Raw genomic sequence first — 10573 nt, forward strand, 5'->3', positions numbered from 1 at the left:
AAGGAGGCTGTATACATGGAAGAAGCCTGGAGACACTGACAGGTTTCAGATAGATTATATAATGGTAAGACAGAGATTTAGGAACCAGGTTTTAAATTGTAAGACATTTCCTGGGGCAGATGTGGATTCTGACCACAATCTATTGGTTATGAACTGCAGATTGAAACTGAAGAAACTGCAAAAAGGTGGGAATTTAAGGAGATGGGACCTGGATAAACTGAAAGAACCAGAGGTTGTAGAGAGTTTCAGGGAGAGCATAAGGGAACAATTGACAGGAATGGGGGAAAGAAATACAGTAGAAGAAGAATGGGTAGCTCTGAGGGATGAAGTGGTGAAGGCAGCAGACGATCAAGTAGGTAAAAAGACGAGGGCTAATAGAAATCCTTGGGTAACAGAAGAAATATTGAATTTAATTGATGAAAGGAGAAAATATAAAAATGCAGTAAATGAAGCAGGCAAAAAGGAATACAAACGTCTCAAAAATGAAATCGACAGGAAGTGCAAAATGGCTAAGCAGGGATGGCTAGAGGACAAATGTAAGGATGTAGAGGCTTGTCTCACTAGGGGTAAGATAGATACTGCCTACAGGAAAATTAAAGAGACCTTTGGAGAGAAGAGAACCACTTGTATGAATATCAAGAGCTCAGATGGCAACTCAGTTCTAAGCAAAGAAGGGAAGGCAGAAAGGTGGAAGGAGTATATAGAGGGTTTATACAAGGGCGATGTACTTGAGGACAATATTATGGAAATGGAAGAGGATGTAGATGAAGACGAAATGGGAGATAAGATACTGCGTGAAGAGTTTGACAGAGCACTGAAAGACCTGAGTCGAAACAAGGCCCCGGGAGTAGACAACATTCCATTAGAACTACTGATAGCCTCGGGAGAGCCAGTCATGACAAAACTCTACCATCTGGTGAGCACGATGTATGAGACAGGCGAAATACCCTCAGACTTCAAGAAGAATATAATAATTCCAATCCCAAAGAAAGCAGGTGTTGACAGATGTGAAAATTACCGAACTATCAGTTTAATAAGTCACAGCTGCAAAATACTAACGCGAATTCTTTACAGACGAATGGAAAAACTGGTAGAAGCCGACCTAGGGGAAGATCAGTTTGGATTCCGTAGAAATGTTGGAACACGTGAGGCAATACTGACCTTACGACTTATCTTGGAAGAAAGATTAAGAAAAGGCAAACCTACGTTTCTAGCATTTGTAGACTTAGAGAAAGCTTTTGACAATGTTAACTGGAATACTCTCTTTCAAATTCTGAAGGTGGCAGGGGTAAAATACAGGGAGCGAAAGGCTATTTACAATTTGTACAGAAACCAGATGGCAGTTATAAGAGTCGAGGGGCATGAAAGGGAAGCAGTGGTTGGGAAAGGAGTGAGACAGGGTTGTAGCCTCTCCCCGATGTTATTCAATCTGTATATTGAGCAAGCAGTAAAGGAAACAAAAGAAAAATTCGGAGTAGGTATTAAAATTCATGGAGAAGAAGTAAAAACTTTGAGGTTCGCCGATGACATTGTAATTCTGTCAGAGACAGCAAAGGACTTGGAAGAGCAGTTGAACGGAATGGACAGTGTCTTGAAAGGAGGATATAAGATGAACATCAACAAAAGCAAAACAAGGATAATGGAATGTGGTCGAATTAAGTCGGGTGATGCTGAGGGAATTAGATTAGGAAATGAGACACTTAAAGTAGTAAAGGAGTTTTGCTATTTAGGGAGTAAAATAACCGATGATGGTCGAAGTAGAGAGGATATAAAATGTAGACTGGCAATGGCAAGGAAAGCGTTTCTCAAGAAGAGAAATTTGTTAACATCGAGTATAGATTTAGGTGTCAGGAAGTCGTTTCTGAAAGTATTTGTATGGAGTGTAGCCATGTATGGAAGTGAGACATGGACGATAACTAGTTTGGACAAGAAGAGAATAGAAGCTTTCGAAATGTGGTGCTACAGAAGAATGCTGAAGATAAGGTGGGTAGATCACGTAACTAATGAGGAGGTATTGAATAGGATTGGGGAGAAGAGAAGTTTGTGGCACAACTTGACTAGAAGAAGGGATCGGTTGGTAGGACATGTTTTGAGGCATCAAGGGATCACAAATTTAGCATTGGAGGGCAGCGTGGAGGGTAAAAATCGTAGAGGGAGACAAAGAGATGAATACACTAAGCAGATTCAGAAGGATGTAGGTTGCAGTAGGTACTGGGAGATGAAGAAGCTTGCACAGGATAGAGTAGCATGGAGAGCTGCATCAAACCAGTCTCAGGACTGAAGACCACAACAACCACAACAACATGCTACCACTTTATAATAACCACTAAAAAAAAATAAAAAATGCAGATTTTATTAATTGTTGTTGACTTTTATTAAGAACATAATTTTTGGAGAGATACAGATGTTCAAGTAGGATCCAGAACATGAAAATATTAAATATGACTTTCGTTACGAGAAGTCACATCTACTTCAACACATCAACTCAGATTTCAATTAGGTTTAATGAAAACAATTACAGAGTCTGGTAGAAGCATTAACTCAAAACAGATATTTTCTTAAATTCTTAAAATATAAAACACATGACTAGATTCCAATATTTACAGAAGGGGGGCATACACAACCCCTGCCCCGTCTTGGCATTGCTAGGGTTGATAGCCGTTGCACTGTTACAGGATTCTGTACACACAATTTTTCACACAGCCTGTTTTTAAAGAACAGTAAATATCCAAAAGGAAGGAATCATTTTGGCCCCACTAAGTTATTTTCACAATGGCCATTACCACGGCTTTCTTGTAAGTGGTCATCTTTCGTAAGTTTACAGATTTCTTACACTTTATTCTCATTTTATTTTGCATTTTCAGTTCACCCTGTATTCTATAACATAAATTTTGGAACAACCTCGAGGGAGATTACAATTGATAAAGGAGTAGTTAGGAAGATCCTGGCCTTTATTCCATCAAGCAGATGTCAGTTTTGGTTCTTTCTCCCGTTGCTCCATTCTTGTACCCTCCCTCCCCCACTAAGGATAAATCATAACGAATCTTTGTCCTGTCACACAAAGACAATGGATGTAGTTATACGCTGATCCATTTCATAGACTTATTTAACAGTAAGCAAAAGCTTCATTGATCCACTCGCCACTCTTCATGTCCCATGGCTCCCACTATGAAAGGGGAATCTTCACGGGTGTGGTATGAATGAAGGTATACATCAACAGATGGAAGTAGCTATCAATAAATTCATATTTTATTTTTCAAAATTTGCAAGTTAAGAGAATGTCTTTCGGTAATAGTATATCATTTTTGGTTCACACATGCTATAAGCGAACACAACAAAATTTGCAAGAAAACTGCTGTTTTGGTGAAAAGGAGTTTCAGCTTCCTCAACTACACCAAGTACATGACAATTCTCTGTTAGTTTGCTTAGCATTTAAATGATCATGACACCACTTACCAAACAGTAATTACTATTTCTTTCAACTGAGAATAGATGTGTAATTCAAATAAACGTTGATAGTTCTTGTAACAAGAGTAATGGAATTTCAATAATTTGTGGATAGTGGCAAGTAACATATTTCATAGTTTGCCATTTAACCTTATTACAGAATGACCAATTTCTTGATTTATGTCTGCAGGTCACTAGTTAAAGATTTATTTATTTATTTTTGTGAAATCAGTGTCACACACAGTACTAGGGTTTAATCTTCATTAAGTCCTTGCTTTTTTTTCCTCTTAGTATTCATTACTTCTTTAAACTCTGGAAAGGACTTACCATGAAAAATGATGAGTCAATTACTGTGTGGTGTCCATGTTAAACTTCAGGACACCAATAACTGTCTGGATAAGTCAGTTCAGTTTATTTTACTATTAACAAGTAAATGTACTTGAGACTGACTGTATTAATTCCCAAAACACTTGAAAATATCTCTAACGTGGAAATTTAAGGAGACGGGACCTGGATAAACTGACAAAACCAGAGGTTGTTTAGAGTTTCAGGGAGAGCATAAGGGAACAATTGACAGGAATGGGGGAAAGAAATACAGTAGAAGAAGAATGGGTAGCTTTGAGGGATGAAATAGTGAAGGCTGCAGAGGATCAAGTAGATAAAAAGACGAGGGCTAGTAGAAATGGTTCAAATGGCTCTAAGCGCTATGGGACTTAACATATGAGGTCATCAGACCCCCTAGACTTAGGACTACGTAAACCTAACTAACCTAAAGATGTCACACACATCCATGTCCGAGGCAGGATTTGAACCTGCAACCAGCAGCAGCACAGTTCCAGACTGAAGAGCCTAGAACTGCTTGGCCACAGCGGCCAGCCAGCTAGTAGAAATCCTTGGGTAACAGAAGAAATACTGAGTGTAATTGATGAAAGGAGACAATATAAAAATGCAGTAAATGAAGCAGGCAAAAATAAATACAAAAGTCTCAAAAATGAGATTGACAGGAAGTGCAAAATGGCTACGCAGGAGTGGCTAGAGGACAGATGTATGGATGTAGAAACATATATCACTAGAGGTAACATAAATACTGCCTACAGGAAAATTGAAGAGACCTTTGGAGAAAAGAGAAAAACTTGTATGAAATCAAGAGCTCAGATGGAAATCCAGTTCTACGAAAAAAAGGGAAAGCAGAAAGGTGGAAGAAGTATATAGAGGGTCTATACAAGGGCGATGTACTTCAGGGCAATATTATGGAAATGGAAGAGGATATAGATGAAGATGAAATGGGAGATACGATACTGTGTGAAGAGTTTGACAGAGCACTGAAAGACCTAAGTCGAAAAAAAGCACCAGGAGTAGACAACATTCCGTGAGGACTACTGATAGCCTTGGGGAGGAAGCAATGACAAAACTCTTCCATCTGGTGTGCAAGGTGTATAAGACAGACTTTAAGAGGAATATCATAATTACAATATCGAAGAAAGCAGGTGTTGACAGATGTGAAAATTAGCAAACTATCAGTTTAATAAGTCACAGCTGCAAAATACTAACGTAAATTCTTTACAGACGGAAGGAAAAACTGGTAGAAGCCGACCTTGGGGAAGATCAGTTTGGATTCCGTAGAAATACTGGAACATGCGACGCAAAACTGACCCTACGACTTATCTTAGAAGATTAAGGAAAGGCAAACCTACGTTTCTAGCATTTGTAGACTTAGAGAAGGCTTTTAACAATGTTGTCTGGAATACTCTCTTTCAAATTCTGAAGGTGGCAGGGGTAAAATACAGGGAGCGAAAGGCTAGTTACAATTTGTACAGAAACCAGATGGCAGTTATAAGAGTCGAGGGACATGAAAGGGAAGCAGTGGTTGGGAAGGGAGTAAGACAGGGTTGTAGCCTCTCCCCGATGTTATTCAATCTGTATATTGAGCAAGCAGTAAAGGAAACAAAAGAAAAGTTCGAAGAAGGTATTAAAATCCATGGAGAAGAAATAAAAACTTTGAGGTTCGCCGATGACATTGTAATTCTGTCAGAGACAGCAAAGGACTTGGAAGAGCAGTTGAACGGAATGGACAGTGTCTTAAAAGGAGGATATAAGATGAACGTCAACAAAAGCAATATGAGAATAATGGAATGTAGTCGAATTAAGTCGGGTGATGCTGAGGGAATTAGATTAGGAAATGAGACACTTAAAGCAGTAAAGGAGTTTTGCTATTTGGGGAGCAAAATAACTGATGATGGTCAAAGTAGAGAGGATATAAAATGTAGATTAGCAATGGCAAGGAAAGAGTTACTGAAGAAGAAAAACTTGTTAACATTGAGTATAGATTTAAGTGCCAGGAAGTCATTTCTGAAAGTATTTTTATTGAGAGTAGCCATGTATGGAAGTGAAACATGAAGATAAATAGTTTGGACAAGAAGAGAATAGAAGCTTTTGAAATGTAGTGCTACAGAAGAATACTGAAGATTAGTTGGGTAGATCACATAACCAATGAGGAGGTATTGAATAGAATTGGGAAGAAGAGAAATTTGTGGCACAACTTGACTAGACGAAGGGATCGGTTGGTAGGACATGTTCTGAGGCATCAAGGGATCACCTTTTTAGTACTGGAGGGCAGCGTCAAGGGTAAAAATCGTAGAGGGAGACAAAGAGATGAATATTCTAAACAGATTCAGAAGGATGTAGGTTGCAGTAGGTACTGGGAGATGATGAAGCTTGCACAGGATAGAGTAGCATGGAGAGCTACATCAAACCAGTCTCTGGACTGACGACCACAACAACAATAAGGTATGCTGTGATGTACTGTATACAATATTTTTATTGCACTTTGAACTAAATAAAAAACATTTAAAAAATCACATTGACAGTAAGTGCAAAATTGCTAAGCAGGACAAATGTTAAGGATTTGGAAACATGGAGGCACAATACTAACACAAATTCTTTATAGACGAATGGAAAAACTGGTAGCAGCCAACCTTGGGGAAAATCAGTTTGGAACATGCAAGGCAATACTGACCCTGCAAGTTCTCATGGAATATGGGTTAAGGAAAGGTAAACCAATGTTTATAGCGTTTGTTGACTTAGGGAAAGCTTTTGACAATGTTGACTGGAATACTCTCTTTGAAATTCTGAAGGTACCAGTGGTAAGATACACGGACCAAAAGGCTATTTACAACTTATACAGAAACCAGACAGCAGTTGTATTAGTCGAGGGGCATGGAAGGGAGAAAATGGTTGAAAAGGGAGTGAGATAGGGTTGTAACCTATCCTCAATGTTATACAATATGTACACTAACAAGCAGTAAAGGAAACCAGAGAATAATCTGGAGTAGGAATTAAATTTCAGGGAGAAGAAATGGAAACCTGAGGTTTGCTGCTGACATAGTAATTCTGTCAGAGACAGAAAAGGGCATGGAAGAGCAGATGAAGAGGACAGATAGTGTCTTGAAAGGAAGATATGAGATGAACATCAACAAAAGCGAAACAAGGATAATGGAATGTAGTCGATCAAGTGATGCTAAGGGAAGCAGATTAGGAAATGAGTTTTGCTATTTGGGCAGCAAAAGAACTGGTGATGGCCAAACTAGAAAGGATATAAAATATAGACTCGCAATGGCAAGAACAGGACTTCTGAAGAATGCTATTTGTTAACACCGAATATAGACTTAAATGTTATGGAGTCTTTTCTGAAAGTATCTGTCTGGAGCATAGCATTTATGGAAGTGAAACATGGACAATAAACAGATTAGACAAAAAAGAGAAGCAGCTTTCAAAATGTGGCGCTACAGAAGAATACTGATGATCAGATGACTAGATCATGTAACTAATGAGGAGACACTGAATAGTCATGGATAGACAAAAAAAAATTGTGGCACAACTTTACCACAAGAAGGGACCAGCTGACAGGACACATTCTGAGACGTCAAAGGATCACCACTGTGTGGTGGAGTGAAAAAGAGAGAGAGAGAGAGAGAGAGAGAGAGAGAGAGAGAGAGAGAGAGAGAGAGAGCACACACGCGTGTGTGCAGGAGGGGAGGGGGGAATTGTAGAGGGAGACCAAGAGATGAATAAAGTAAGCAGTTAGTTATTCAGAGATGAAGAGGCTCGCACAGGATAGAGTAGCATGGAGACCTGCCTCAAATCAGCCTTTAGACTGAAGACAACAACGACGACTAAATAAATCTTTTAATCATTTTAAAAATTGAATATGACAGAAAATAATTCTACAATAAATCAAGGATAGTATACAAATAAGCTTAAATCCCTGTTTTCAGTCAACACAATGAGACATACTTCTAAATGCTAGACATGACAGAGCTGCTTGATTAGTTTACCTAATCACAAACTAAATTTTACCTTGTAACTCCAAGGAATTTTACTCACAGGATTTCAAGCAGTATATGCAATTTCATAGTAAGAGATGATTCATAGAACTGTTTGAAACTGTAGAAAGTCCATCTAAGATTTAAACCTACTGTCCCATGAATATTGTGCTTGTGTTCAAAATCACTGCAGTCCTTACAAGCCCTTGAATTTAATTTCCTTTAGTGTGTTTGCTGACTTATTCAGTAGGCTTGTTCAGTGTATATTGACACCTATCATAAAATTTATTTTATTTTTTATCTCTCATTGGTATATCATGTGACCACATGTTCGTCACTGAAACATAAATCACAGTGTGTACTGGACTGTGTTCAAGATTAACTATGTACTGAAGAGACTTAATTCCTAGATTTCACTGCCCCACCGCCAGCACACATTTGCTGTCAATGCATATATTTCTTTTTGGCCTCAAATGAGTTTGTTTCATTTCTCCAATGAAATGCTCAGCATTCACAGACTGACATGTTTCAACCAGCCACAGTAGCATGAATTAATATTTCCATTAGTAGGCTATGGCTACCATTAAAAGCAAACCATTGTTTTAAGGAGCCACTGCAAACAGATATATATGTAGGCCTAGCCGATTATTTAAGAAAATGAGATGGTAAACAGGACCAAATTTTCAATACTTCACTAAAAAAATAAAGCTTTCAGAGTTTTCATATAAGCTCTTCCTCAAGATGACCGTGCCACAATCAAATAACAGTGTGCAACAAGACTGCATAAGAGAGCATGTAAATCACAAACAAGTGACACTGAAAAACTCAAAACACCTCGTTCCAACCAAAAGTTATGGATAAAACTAGAGATCTTAGTTGAAATCAGAAATCACAATGTTTCCTGCTACCAGTCTCTATTTCACAAAGTATACAAATGTTGTGCACACTGCAATGCTATCAAATGACCCTCTGTTCATTTTACAAATAATGGTAAAACCTAAATTAAGAGTTCAGTAGCATGAGGAGTACTATCACAAATAAAGTTTTACTGTTGCATGACAATGATAGGTTAATAGCTTCGAAAGTAACTAAATTAGAATATTTGAATTCTATTGCTGTACTCCATTTACTATCCACCATCAACCATATTTAATGTTTACATGACAGTACACATACTTTCTTCTATCAGCATTCTTACTACACACTTTTTCCACAAGTCAATCAAATCTGAGGGAGGGGGGATGTTGGAGACGACGGAGTGTGGTGAGAGTGAGGTTGTAGTACATTATGTGCAAAAAGCTTCGCCAGCGAGTGTTCACTACCAATCACACCATGCTACTGTATTACGCGTAACTACTATCATGTTTTTAACAGAAATATCTCCCAACTTGGCTAATATTTTTAGTGTAGTCATACAAACAATCAAACATGTGAATTACATGAAGACTGAAACCAAACAATACAATTTCCTCCACAACTACTTCTCCTTATCATGTCTTTTGTCAGTATCCACATTCTAAGATCTGCTACGAATTAAGAGGTCGGCTTCCTATTCCAAAACAATCTCTCTGTAAACTAAAAAGTACCGACACTGTAAGTGATAGATAACTATACAACAATTTCGGGGATGTGCCGGGAATACTCAGTTTTCGCTAACTTGGCAGGTTATCACGATTAGACTTGTCAGCAAAGTAGAATTTCGATAAAAACCCTATGTACTCGGTGACTGTATTTCTGTGATCAAGTTCTAAATTTTACATACAACAGGTTGCATGCTTTCACGCAGATATTCCGAAAATAATTCTTTGAATAGCGGAAGACAGTTATCAATAACAATTATAATTTAAAGGGAAAGTGTTTCAATGAATTTCAGTAATTAATATTATCCACGCAAACCTGTGTTATTTTCACTTCCTTTTCTGCTACCTCTACAATTATTCACACTTAACAAACCAATTTGCAGAAGTACAAAAAAGGTACAGTATCTATGCAACTACAGTGCACAGAAGCGCGCTACCTGCGCCATATTTGTTTTGTTTACATCTACTATGATAGCTTTCTCCGAACATACCGGAATGACAGCTTTCATGAAATTGAAATGAATAAACTGAACTTCATTAAGGTTATAGTCCTAAACACGAAATACTTACTCATCCTTATGGAGGTCTTTTTCTTCCACAGCAGAATTTCCGAGACTTTTCGTCGCTTCATGCTCAAATATGATGAAACAATAAAGATTTCTGGGAATACAGAGAAAATTTGGTGCACAATAGATAACATTTATGCCATCATTTTAACTTCTGTCTTCTGTTAGAACACATATGATAACAAATTAAGTGAGACGGATTCATTTAGTTTTTATTTCGTTTGACCCGGATTAATCTCATGTTGCGAGTTTTCTTCGACAAATCAGATATGTATTTAACAAAAATTTTTTTTGTCTTCATTAACAGACATGGAAGATTGTTTTTCCACGGCTCATTAATAAATTCTGTTACTTATGGTGGCTTCTTTTTATTTCCTTTCATTCCCTATCCGTATATGTACAACTGGCTGTTCGAATAATGAACTCGTTGCTGCACATCGTAAGGAATAAGGATCATAATATTTACAGAAGAAATTAACATCTCCGGCAATAAAGTAAAATCAATATGGAATGTTGTTAGAAGGGAGACAGGAAAAATAACAACTGGCGTAGGTAGTATTAGAATTAAAAAGAACGAGACCATCCTAACCAACAGTACACTAGTACCTAACGTATTTAACAAGCATTTCTTAAGTGTAGGAGAAAAAAATGGTGAGAA

General features: G+C 37.8%; 1 protein-coding gene across 1 annotated transcript in view; it reads right to left on the reverse strand.

Annotated features, from left to right (window-relative positions):
* Positions 1-9958, reverse strand: part of LOC126210488 (uncharacterized) — a 347809-nt gene extending 337851 nt beyond the window's left edge. Inside the window, exons 1-2 of the mRNA XM_049939722.1 lie at positions 9920-9958; positions 4217-4339 (exon numbers count right to left, since the gene is read on the reverse strand). The gene's annotated coding sequence lies outside the window, so the exon portion shown is untranslated. The remainder of the gene's footprint in view (positions 1-4216; positions 4340-9919) is intronic.
* Between the last annotated feature and the right edge of the window lie 615 nt (positions 9959-10573).

This window comes from Schistocerca nitens, chromosome 10, assembly GCF_023898315.1.
Source record: "Schistocerca nitens isolate TAMUIC-IGC-003100 chromosome 10, iqSchNite1.1, whole genome shotgun sequence".
Lineage (NCBI taxonomy): Eukaryota > Metazoa > Arthropoda > Insecta > Orthoptera > Acrididae > Schistocerca > Schistocerca nitens.